The following is a 12,914-nucleotide window of genomic DNA, read 5'->3' as shown; positions in this document are numbered from 1 at the left end:
GCGGCGGTGCGGGGCCGGTCGGTGCGCGGAGGCGCTGTCATCGCGTCCGTCTATTCCTTTACCGCTGTTATTGGGATTGTTTGCCCTTCCCGTTGCTCTTCTCTTAAACTGCCTTTATCTCAACCCGCGACTTTTTTGCCTTTTTCTTCCGATTTTGCCCCCGGCTGCGGGAGTGGAGCGAGCGGCCGCGTGGTTCTTTGTTGCCGGCTGAGGCCAAACCACGACGGGGGAAACACCGGATTTCCAAGAGGTTGTCAGCCCAGGGCTGGGGAAAAAAAAAAAAAAAAAAAACCAACAAAAAACCTAGCAAAATTATTATTTTTTTTAAATTTCAAAAATAAAGCACACACAACCCCCAACCCCAGATGACACACACACATCCACACAGAAAAAAACACCTCAGGTTTTCATACCTCAGCACCTTGCGTTTGTGTTTCCCTTCTAGAGATTTTGTGTGCCTTGTAAAACTGATACTTGGAGCTTTTTTTTTTGTTTAATTTGTTAAAAAAAAAAAGACGAGTTGGAAAAAACGATCTCGACCGAGTGTGAAGCAGGAGAAGGAAACCACTCCCACGGGTGCCAATGCTCTTCCGTAGTCTCCTTTGGCTAGCTGAGAGCCAGGGGCTGTTCCTTTGGAGAAAGCTTGAGAAATGTTAAAAAGGAGAAAAAAAAAGGGGAAAAAAGTGGTGGAAAGAAAAAGGGGGAAAAGAAAAAAAGCAAAAGAAAAAAGGAGAAAATAAAAAAAAAAGGAGAAAGAGAAAAAAGGGGGGGAAGAAAGGCGGAAAAAAAAGGGAAAAAGAACCCCAACTCAAATATAAAAAAAGGTTGTAAGGAAAAAAAAAAAAAAAACAAACACAAAACAAAACCAAGCAAGGAAAGTGGTGAAAGCCGCTGGGAAGAGGAGGGACGAGGGACGGGAGCGAAGGGGGGGGGGGGGGGGTGAGGTGGCGGTGCCAGTGTGGCCCCAGGGGCTGTGACACCATATTTTTGTCCTCTACTGCAAAGTGTTCCGTGAAAAAAAAACAACCAAACCCCACCCAACGACAACATCATCACAAGAAAAAGAGAAATCTCTGCAGCTCACACGAGCCTGAGCTCGCTCTCCGTTGCTCTCTTTCCAGTGTCTCGGGGGGGTCATGGCCGAGCTGAGATTGGGGGGTGGTGGTGGTGGGAGTTTGCCCCATGGCTGTGATGGGGGGAGAAGGGGTGGGTGGGGAGTGGGGGCTGTGCTGTGGGGTTTTTTTGGGGTGGTGGTGGTTTTTTGCCAGGCGCAGCTTTACCCAGTGGCTCGGGGAGGTGTTGGCATCAGGAAGCCTGTGCTAAAGCGGGGTGGGGGCCTCGCCGCAGTTGGTTAGCAGAGCCAAAGTGGTTACTAATGGTTATTAATGGTGCACTAATTACACCCGTGTAACTGGGAAGCTCAGATGCCCCCAGTCACCCACCCCCATCCCCCCCCCCCTGTGCTTCTCTAGCCAGGCGAGCGCTGGGCGTCCCCCCCGCAGGAGAGGAGCGCACCTCCGGGGTGGGTGGAAGGGCGTCACCCAAGAGGGAGAGGACCAAGATGGGGCTTGGGTGTCCCTTGGGGTGGCCGGGTGGCGGGGTGGGGCTGCTGGGGGCTGCCACGATGAGGGACACCCCCACGCCTTTCTCCATGGCTTCCAGAGCTCTGCTCCCTCCCTCCCTCCCACCCATCCAGTGCCACCGGAGAGGTGGTGTCCCCCCTCCCGGGGCGGGCAGGGGCTGCTGCCACCCCACCTAACACCTCAACGCACCAAACCAGCTTTCAGCAGTCACAGCCACCCGGGCGCTGCCAAGGGGGCAGCAGGGGCTCCCCAAAGGGGGCTTACAGAACACAGAGAGCGTCCGTACACCGCTGACCCCTCTCCAGGGGCGGATTTTCGGGATGCTGCTTGCTCATCTCACCGCTGAACAACTCCCCGATTGCCCCTTCAGCACATTGTGACCATCGCTTCGTGGCTTTTGTGCTCCGATGCTCATCCTGGCTCCAATCCTCTTCCTGGGGGATTGTGAGGGAGCAAAAAACCACATCGCTACATCCAACTTTTTTTCAGTTAAATAAAAAAAAGAATAAATCACCCTCTCTCATTACCAGGTAGAGTTTTGTTCCATTAAGGCTCTTTTTATGAAAATAAATATTTAAATTATATAAAGAAATAAATACTTCTCTTTTCACATTAGATAACTCCCTGGAGACAGCAAAAAAACCCCACCACCACTGTGCACGAGTGTCCACCAGGGCTTTATACTTTTGTGGCTCTCATGTGCCAGGCCGTCGAATCCACACAGTCCAATAAATTCGGTTGTCCCTCTCCTCCTCCTGGCTGGAGGCAGGGCACCTCTACTGTTGACCGTAGTACCTACGATTATCAGATCGGTTCCTACCTGGTCCATAGAATCGCCTACCGTAGGTCGGAGCAGCCTTCCTCCTGTAAGAATCCTTTCTTCTATCGGCTTCATTCTGCAGCTCAAGCACCCGTACCTGTAGGGCTGAGGTAGGTTCTCCATCCCACTTCTTCATGTCTTCTCCATATTCACAGAGGCAAACCCACAGGATATCTCGCATCAGCTTTGATTTGTCTTGAGTCGGAGGGTGGTTTTTCTCTTGAGTAGGAGGGCGTTTCCTCTTAGCAGCTGCAACATGAGTCTGTACAGGGAAAGCATGGAGTTTTTCCTCCACCTTGGTTAGTTTATCAAACAGTTTATGGGTTTGCTCAACTAATCTCTGGGTCATTTGCTCTATTTTCTCAGTCAGTTTCTCAGTCATTTTCTCGGTGGTCACAGTCAGCTTTTCTATGGCTGCCACAGAGAAGGGACCAGAGAGACTGTCTTCATACTGTCGTACCTTCTTAACCCCTTCATTTACAGTTGGTGTGTCAGTATCGGATCCTCCCCAGACCATTGTTGACAATGGGTGGGAATATGTTGATGGTGCACTTTGTACAAACTTTTTGAGCAGAGATCGTTTGCATGGCATTTCATCAGGGTCTACTATCGCTTGCCCATCACTATAAATCACCTCTCGCACAGGCAGTTCTTTCAGGTACAATCCCTCCATCCTTGGCCAGGTTTCCCAATCGCCTAGCTTCTCTGCCATCTCAGTCTAGGGTATCTGCCCCGCTATCCCAGCATCGGAGCAACCAGGAGACAAGTGTTTCGCCTTCATGACGACTAAAGTCCTTCCTGATACTTCTCAGATCTTTCACGGAGAAGGATTGAACAACTCCCTCTACATCTGAGTCCTCCTGTGGGGAGGCTGCCCCAGAAGGGGCCTCTCCAGCATCTGCTCTAGAAGGACTCTGGCCTTTGTCTGTTTTCAAAGGTCTCTTTCCCTTCTGTGGTCTTGAAGGACCCTCCCCTGGATCTTGTTCAGAACTCTCCCCCAAGCTATGTGACTTGAGGTGGTCTTTGTGGTAAGGGGCAGGGGAAGGAGTTGACCTCCTCTTCCTGCTCCTGGTTACCGGGGCAGCTTGTACCGATTTTGATGGAGTTGGAGTAGTTTTGGTACTGGTTGTAGTGGCTGCAGTAGGTTGTGCCGGGAGAGGCGGCGGCGTGGCTTGTGCCGCTGCAGGGGGGGGCGCGGCTTGTGCCGGGACGGGCGGCGGAGGGGCCGGTGTTGTTGCGGTGGGGGGGGCGGCTGCCGGTGGTGCGGGTGCCGGTGCCGGTGCAGGCGGCGGCGGAGGCGCCTGTGCCGTGGCGGTGCGGAAGACGGCTGCCGGTGGCGCCGTTGCTCCGGGGGGGGCAGCTGCCGGTGGCGCCGGTGCCGTGGGGGAGGCGGCTGCCGGTGGTGCCGTTGCTCCGGGGGGGGCAGCTGCCGGTGGCGCCGGTGCCGTGGGGGAGGCGGCTGCCGGTGGTGCCGTTGCTCCGGGGGGGGCAGCTGCGGCCGGGCCGGGCGGGGCCGCGGTTCGCGCCGCTGCAGATCGCCGAGCGGCTGCGCGGGTCTGAGTGGCGGCAGCGCACGGTCCCCTCCAGCTCCCCCTGCACAGATGTTTCACAAGAAACCACCCCTGCACCACATTCAGGAGCATCAACAACAAAATCACGATCTTAACAAGGTACCAGTCCTTATCCTCAGAGCCCAGAAGGTTGCCATGCCCCAGCTCTGATGGGGTCACATCAGCATAATTATCAAAGGGCGAAGTAAACATTCCCCAGGTAGAAGAACCCTTTGATCCCTTTGGTCTCTTTTCTACTGAGCATGAGGCAGATGGGATGGAATACCCTGTTGGTCAGTTTTGGGTCACCTGTCCTGTCGCTCCTCCCCGCAGGTGGGACCCCACTATGCTTTTCCGCTTCCGACCCTCCAACGGGGCAAATAACAAAGCTGGTTGGCCGTGGGGGTTATAGCAATGAGTATAAGCAAGAGCCTCTCTGCATCCCATGCCTGGGCATCAGCTGTAACCATTGCTCTTATCGCTCTGAGAGAGTGAACGCTGACGGCACAATAGGCAGTTAATTTCAGTTGGTAGAAGAGGCCCAGCTAAGAAGCCAAGTTACTGAACAAAATTGGTTCTCTTTTACCTCAAACCAGGACACAGGGAGAGTTTCCTTCCATTAAGGCTCTTTTTATTAAAATAAATATTTATATTATATAAAGAAATAAATACTTCTCTTTTCACATTAGATAACTCCCTGGAGGCAGCAAAACAAGCCAACCCCAAACCAGCCCAAAGGACAGGGGCTTTGGTGAGAAATCAAGAGATGGTAAACGCTTTCTTTCTGTGGTCGTGACAAATCCAGTTTTAGGAATCAAGTAGACGGTAGATATTCCAGAAACAGAGGAAAACTCTCTTTGAGGAGACGGTAGTTCAGCACGTTGTCCTTGGGAAGGTAAGTTGGGCAAACACGACTGTAACCACCACCACGGATGTTTCCCATTTGTCTGTAACGTGGTCGCGTGCGCTGTGAGGCGCGAGCGTGCGGCTCAGCCATGGAAGTTGACGATGTTCCTTCTTCACTCTGCCCTTAACGAGGTCACACCCACCTTTCTGGCTCTTGCTTAAGGTGCGTTAGCTAATTTCAAAGAGAGTTACTGTCTCCAAAATAAGGGGGGGGGGGGGGGGGGGGGGGATGGAGGTGGGGAAATAAACTGTCTTAACCACTACTTCATAACTTGAAGAGGAGAACTTGTGTACCAAAACCCCAGAGTTACTGTCTCCAAAATAAGGGAGGTGGGGGGAATAAACCATCTTAACTTCTCCTTCATAAGCTAAAGAGGAAAACTTGTGTACCAAAACCCCAGAGTTACTGTCTCCAAAATAAGGGAGGTGGGGGGAATAAACCATCTTAACTTCTACTTCATAACCTAAAGAGGAAAATTCGTCTAAGAAATGTAACTAAAGGTCTAAGAAAACTAACTAAAGGCCTAAGAAAAGTAACTAAGGTCGAAGAAACGTAATCAAAAGAAGAGCTCTAAGAGTCCACGTGTCACAGCAGCTGTTGGTGGATTATCTCCCACACCATCTTCTTCCGGAAGTATGGCATGTGAGTCTGAAAAGAGAAGAGAAAGAAAAGAGAAATTAAATAATGACGTCACGGTAGAAAGAGGTGGCAAACACGCATAAACGCCCAGCGGAGTCCTTAATAGGAAGTTCCCTTTAGGAACTGTCAACCGTTTGGGTACAACACCCCACGCGGTTCCTAAGAGGGTGACACGACAACCCGACAAAACCAGATTGACTTGACCACGCGACAGCTTACAAGCACGCTAATAAAAGACCCGTCTAAAACGAAATCAAGAAAAAGAAGCGGTGTCTTGACTGGTCAAAGGGTAGAAGCCATTTCTCCAAAAGATACCGAGCCCAGATATGCCAAACCCGCTGGCGGCAGTATCTTGCCCAAGAGGAATCTCACCGGCAGCAGCTCCCAAAGGCGGGGATGGAGAACCACAGCTCTGCCCTGCCCAGGCCACTTGGAAGTTCTGATCCCAGCAACTACGCACCGAAACGGGGTACGAAACCTCAGCCCCTGCCCCGGACACAATGAAGAGCTGCTGCCTAACCTCCCTGGCTCCTGTCCCTGGGCGAGAGGGGCTTGGAGGGGTTTATGACCTTCACTCACCTGGCTAAAGTTGAACGGTTTCTCTCTGGCGATGTAATCTGCGTATTTACACATAAAGACGCCGCAGTCGCTTCCATTCAGCTGCTGAGGGATCTCCTAAGGAATGCAAAGAAGATGGAGGATTTCCCTCTGTCTCAAAAGAAAAGCAACTTGGAAGCAGCGCACATTACCCACACCGACACTGCGCTCACCGCACACTCCTGACCCTACTTGCCTAATCCCCGATACCCACTCCCGCCCACGAGGAACAGACCCAGTTCACTGCTCACCATCCCTCCCCTCTGCCTCCCGGACTCGGACACTACGATCCAAATTTTTGGCAGGCCCAGAAGGCGCAGCAGCCCTCCCCCCTGCGAGGTGTCTCAAGGTTCGCACCGCCTCTTTCTTAAGTGACCTTTCTTAAATCCGGTCTTTAGGGACTGCTTTTTACTATCAACTCCTCGAGAAACATCAGCTCAACCCTTTCTTTGCCACGGGCCAGGATCTGGGCCCCAAAGAAGCACTTACAGTTCCCATTTCAAACCCAAGGGGTGCTCACGTACACGTGGCTCCATGCTGTGAAGAGTCCACTCTGAAACATCCAGCTCCAGCTGTCTTTTTTCCCAGCTTTCTTTTTGCAGGTATTGGCTGGTTAAAACAAAAGGAAAAAAAAAAATCCCTTTTCATCTCTGTAATTTAGGCCAACAACAAAATAAAGCAGCTGAAGGATCACAGGAAGACGGACGGCAGGACGGTAAAATGTCAGAGGATCCTCACTGCAGCTGATTTAAGGCTGATTTTGAGGAAAAATCCCAATCTGAAACTTACAAACACAGGGAGAGGCTGTGAGCTAATGGTCAAGAACTAACAAAGTCGGCACACGTGTGCCACGGGGCTATGGCGTATTTGGCTGTGCCTCTCACGGGAAGGTGGCAGAATCCAGGCACCCCAGACCCTGGGTGCAGGGGACGCTGTGACAGCAGATAAGCAGTCGATGCCAGACAAGTCGCAGCAAGCAACTCCAAGATTCCTGCTTGGTTATCTACAAGCCACGTGAAAACTGGCAGTCGCCTTACAGGGACTAAATCTAAAACCCCTCTCCTCATTCACACCAGAAAAGCAGTGACGGAGCGGTTACTTACAGCAAAGTCTGACAAATCTTGTCCCCTTTCTGCCCAAGCGAGTCCAAGTACGTGATCGTGTTCTTCCTCAGATCTATGACCTGTTATTAAAAGGTGACCGTTAGGCAAAGCACAACCTTGTGCCGCACACCCCCCAACACCTACATGACTTCTCTTGCCAGTTTTTGCTCCCCGTCCAATTCTAAAGGAAAAGCCCGTGGGACTCACGGCTAGTGTCCAGTGTGCTCGCGAGTTCACAGGCACGAAGAGGATGTCCTGCTTAAAGACATCGACACTCTTGGTCCACCTTCTGACCGACTCGTAGCCCCCAGATGTTAGTTTTGGATAAAAGAAAGTACTAAACGCGTGGACTGCTGGATAGCCTTCCTTCTTCCCTCTTTCCATCACCAGACTCATGTAGAAATTAACGACCTGCACCATAAAGAGGAAACGTGAGGTGTCAAAATAAGACGCTGCCTTCCCCAACGAAAAATACAGCACCACCTCTTTTCTGGCCACCCTTAAGCACGCAGCGCAGAGAACTCCAGCCTCAGCTGTCAGCTTTTGTTCCCAGGATTTCACACGGGGCTACATCGGCAGTTTGATCAAAACACCTGCCACCCACGCCAATAACCCGGACGAACTCCGGGAAGCTGCGTCATACAAGAAGTAACGGAACTTCCCGAAACGCTCGACCCTTCAACACCTCAAATAAGAAGTGTACAGAGATTTCTAGGCTCTGCAGCGGAGGTCGTCAAAGAACGTTGACGCGACTTCTGTACAGGGCGGAGGGGTATTTTTCAATAAAGGCTGAGTGAGACTAGCCCTGTGCTGCAGCTGGTTTTACCTCATCGTTTAGCCAGCAAAGGTTCCTGAGCGTGCGGATGTCCTCACGAGTGACCTTTAGTTTGAAGGCACTGCTCATGATCTCATCTGGCTCACCTTTGCCAAATGCGGCACTGACCTCTCTCTCCATGGCCTGAAAGGAACAATTAAATGGGGAAGGACTTGTGAAACAGCGCATGGAGCACGCTGACCTGGGGGCAGCTTTCCACTGAAACACGGCCTGTAAATTCAGCTCAGGTGACAGAGCAACTGCCTTCGACGGTTTCCTGCCTCAGTGAGCGATAGCGCTTTTGCCTTGCTTGGTTGGTTTCAGCATCCTAACTTTGAACTTCACAGCCCAGGCTTGCTGCCGTTTCTTTTCACCAAGGACGTGGGGATAAAACCCGTAAACTTAGCAAACACGCTCAAGCAGCTGAAAATGGAACACAACTCTGGCAACCCCCTTTCCCAGGTGCTGCTGCGGCCCTCGCAATACCCAGGTTTAAGCCAACCCCAGCGGGCATCCTCCGTACCGAGGCAGCTAAGTCAGGAGCCTGAAAGAACGTGAAGGTGGGGGACTTCAAAGGGAACGGCAAAGGGGGAAACTGAGGCAGCCGTCCCACTAACAGAAGGCCCACAAACCCTTAGGGCAGCACAACTGAAGGAGCGCGGGGAGCACACAAAATCCTTCAAAGCAGCTTTAGTGCTGACCCTCGCACTGTGAAGCCACAACCACAGCCACTCGCTAACAGGTTCAATGCAAGTTCTTCAGATTTCAAAGCGCCTTAAGAACCACCGAGAAGAAGAGGACTTCCTTGCAGCTCTGCCACAACCTTCTCTTTTGTCTCACAGACTGTCGCCTACGGTACCTCTGTGAGCGGAGGAAAGCGTTCCGCTGTTTTTCCCAATCTTGGCACTTTCTTTTCCTCCACATCGAGGCTGGCTGACTTTTTGGACGGAACAGGTGTAGGGTGTCCTCGGAATAAGGCATCTTCTAAGATTTCTGTGCCACGCTGCCTCTGTTAGACAAACGGACGTTAAGCTAGCAATCAAGCACAGATTTGTTGAAGTTTCTGACCACAAAGAGCTCTATTTTCCTTGGGAATAACACAAGCTTACCCCTGCGATGGTTTCTTTCACTGCTCCTTCCTCTTCCGCAGAGTTTTCTTCTGGTGTGCAGTACCTGCCAGGAGAGGGAGAGAGAGAAGTGAGCTCTATATCCGTCCTGTCCCATGGAATTCTCAAGAATTCACCCTCTGGACAAGAAAGGCTTTTGCAAGGCCTATTCTGACTAGCCCCGGTTGCACACATCAACATGTGACAATATCGCCTCAACTTCCAGCACCGGTCTTTCTTAGCAGCAAGACTGGGATAGAATGAAGAGCTGGGAGCTTTGGAAGTTTGTTTTTTTTTTTTTTCCCATCTACTTGTACAAGACTCCTTTTCCTTCTCTTTATCAGTTGCATTATTTGGAAAACAGGGAAGCAACCAGCACTTCCTCTGTCGAGTGCTTTGTGATCTGCTGCTGATAAACACTGCACGCTGGGTGTTCTACTGCAAGGTATAACAGGAACATCTGCAACTAGACTTGCACCCAAACAGAGTGAGCTTCGGGAAACCAAGACCTGTTTCCATAAAGACCGCAAAGCCGTCGCAACTCACAGTCCTGCCAGCTCAGACAGCCAATACCAATGAGGCCGCTGGCCTCTCAAACCCAACTGCACGCTGCCTTTTTCCCCCTCCTAGGCAAACCCCAGGCATCCTTTGGGACTTACAAAGTCCCCAAAACTGCCTCAAGTCCCACCAGGCTTTACAAGCTCTCTAATCCTTCTGCTTAGGATGCGGGTTTCCAAGTGAAAGAAGTGAAATGTCAGCTCATTGATGGCTCGGCAGAACGACTCACAAACAAAAACGGATTCTGCACATCCAAGGGCAACTTGGGACGGCCACCACTCGCACCCTTACTGGCTTTCTTCCCACAGCAAACACCACACCAGCACAACCCTCTTTGTCACGCAGCACGGCTCTCGCTTGTGTTGGAGATGCAACTGGCTTGCAAGCAATTCCGGAGCCGCAAGCTAGCTACTTCTCTTTCACAGCACTGAGACGATCAAAGACCGTTGGTCATCTTCGAGACTCTACCAGCGGCTGAAAGAGATACACGCGCAGAGCCAAAAGGAACAAGAAGCATCATTAGAAGAGACTCTACCTGATCGTATCACCTCTCTGCGACCGCTGCGGGCAGCAAACATCTATACATTCGACACCTGCACAGAAAAGCAGTAGTAAGAAAACAAGAAGTCGACTTTCAATCACCATCAGATGTACACAGCTCTCCATTTCTGAGTGATAAATAAAAAAAAAGGAAAAACTTTGAAGGATGACGGTATGGTCAGGAAGTTCGAATTCTGGCAAGCACTTTGAACTCGGAACGTCATCTGCGAGTGTGTAAGAAATGCCCTATTCGGATTTGACGTCTACCTACAAAGTGGAACGGATTGGAATCATGGGGATACTCACCGGTCCTGAGTGTTGCACGTGGATAGACGTCTCCTCCGTATTTTGGTTCTTCCCGGTGACTCACAGTCGCCACTGGTTCCTTGGAGGAGGCTTGAACACTTTGGGGCAGGAAACAAACAACAGAGGAGAATCACAATTTTTATACGGGGGGCATTTGTTATCAGTGCGTACCAATTCACGCTGGCTTTTGGGGTTTTTCTTTAAGAAGAACAAAATATTCTTTGCACATCCGACAAATATCTGCATTAACCTGAGGAGGCCACTTTACTCTGTGGGACAAGACAGCGTTCATTTCAACCAGCCCTGACCAATTCTGCTCAATCTATTTGTTAAAGGTTATGCTGACGCTGAGAATGGCAATGTCCACAGCATCCACACTGCTGGGACATTTTACTTCAGACCTGCCCTGCTCTGACCTCAGGGACTATATGCTCAGTAGCGGTTGGAGTGCATTAGACACCTTCCCCAGGAACTTCTCTGGTTTAGCTTCCTCTGAAAGGAATCTCTTTCTCAGGCTCCAGATCTGCTCCAAAATATGAGCCAAACCACAATAAGCAACGACTGGCAGATGAGACGCCGACAGCAGAGTCTTGACCTGCTCTCAAATGCAGTGCGCTTAAACTCAGCGCACCCAAAATTACATGAGAAACTCTCTTCTGTATCATTTTCATGGTATGGATTTTCATCTGCAGTGGCGGATTCTGGCGCAGCGCACTCCTTAACTGGTGGCCTCAGTGGTAAGAAGCTGTCTGGAGCAGCTTTGATGCTCTGTTTGCCCTTCCGGCTTGTGCTCAAAACATCAACGGCAAAAGAAACGGTATCAAGAGAACATTCCAATGTGCACCTCCACCACCACCTGCTTTGTCAAGCACGTACACCGATGACGATGGAGACAGACACGAGATGTTTATGACTTTCAGATGAAGACCTGCTGTCTTCAACTGGCTAATGGGGAAGTAGAGAGAAGTAAAAGTGAAAATCACAACAACTGCCTTGAAGATACGCTGTTGATTGTGTCCTCAGCCTCCTCTCAAGTTCAACGCTTCCTCTTACCGCAGACCTTTAATCTCTAGCTAATCTCCTGTGTCAATTAAGTAGCTGGATTTAAAGAAAAAGTTTAATATTGGTTCTTCGGGAGGGGAAGCAGCTGACGACCTCCCTTACCATAGGCAGTAAACCTTTCGGGGAAGAAGTCAAAGAAAACGGAAGGATTTTTACCTCAGACGGGGAATTGTCTTGTCAGGACGAGAGAGTGGTTCCTTAGTCAAGCGAGCATGGGTCCCACACGGCATTTGACCTACGAGAGAAGAGCGTAAGGCATGGGTAAGTATAAAAGGAAACTGAAGAGGTTTATGAGTTTACAGTAACGAGCTTCACCAAAGATAAATTGTCATTTTCTCTCTCACATCATCATATGATTTGTGTTATGTCACTTTAGGACATTTTCAGGTTTTCACACCGGCAACTGCAGCAAGTTGCGCGCACAAGGTATTGCCAGCCGAAACCTGAAATACAAAAGGCTCCTCAGGATCTACTACCTAAAAGGACCATTGAAAACAATTTGCTTCTGGCAAGCTAACAGTGGACCTATCAGAACGGAAGGACTGCATCCAAGGCAGCTCTGGTACCGAGACGACCAGATCGACGCCCGGCTCCACTCCAGAAGCAATGCGAGGATGCGGGTAAGAAACAGAGGTCACGCTCAAGTATTCCCAGATGCTGCCTCGTCCCGTGCCTGCCATAATCCCTACAGAACCCTAGGGGTAGACTTGGACAGTACACAAGGTAGGGTGAAAATGAAACAAGTCGTATAACTTGATGTCAGCCTTACCAATTTGCAGCACGGCTACCTCGAGTGACGAAAATCGTGGTCTTTTAGTGGAAGGCTCTAAAGAAGTGGACCCAGGCTTAAAAGAAAACAACAAAAAAGCACCAGCGTGAGTGTAACCTGAATGTGAATCCCAGCAAACACACTTCCTGAGGCGTAGTCAGCTCTACTATGACTTGGGGACCATGACTTGCTGGTTCAGATTGCAGAAGGCGGCAAATCTTGGCAGGACCTTTGACAGGTACGCTTTAAATTTTGAATACAGGCTCTCATATGTGCAGCAATTAAAAGAATACAGTCTTGTCACTGAGTTATCACTCAGTCGGCTTCTAAACATTCCAAAGGGTGATAGTTCGGCCCTTGAGAAATATATTGTGTACAAATAAGAGTTAACGACTCTCTCAGGAACGAAGAACTAGAGCCCGACAGTCTCTTAGCCCTCTAATCCCATGGGGCAATAAGAAAAACTGCACTACACCTTTGAACCAAACTAGGCAGTCAAGGTGGCTCATTTTTACAGAGCCAAAGTCCTACAGGAACGCTCTCCTGGACTGGTGGATAAT

This window comes from Vanellus vanellus, assembly GCF_965231255.1.
Source record: "Vanellus vanellus genome assembly, contig: HAP1_SCAFFOLD_62, whole genome shotgun sequence".
NCBI classification, from domain to species: domain Eukaryota; kingdom Metazoa; phylum Chordata; class Aves; order Charadriiformes; family Charadriidae; genus Vanellus; species Vanellus vanellus.
This window is presented reverse-complemented; position numbering follows the sequence as displayed.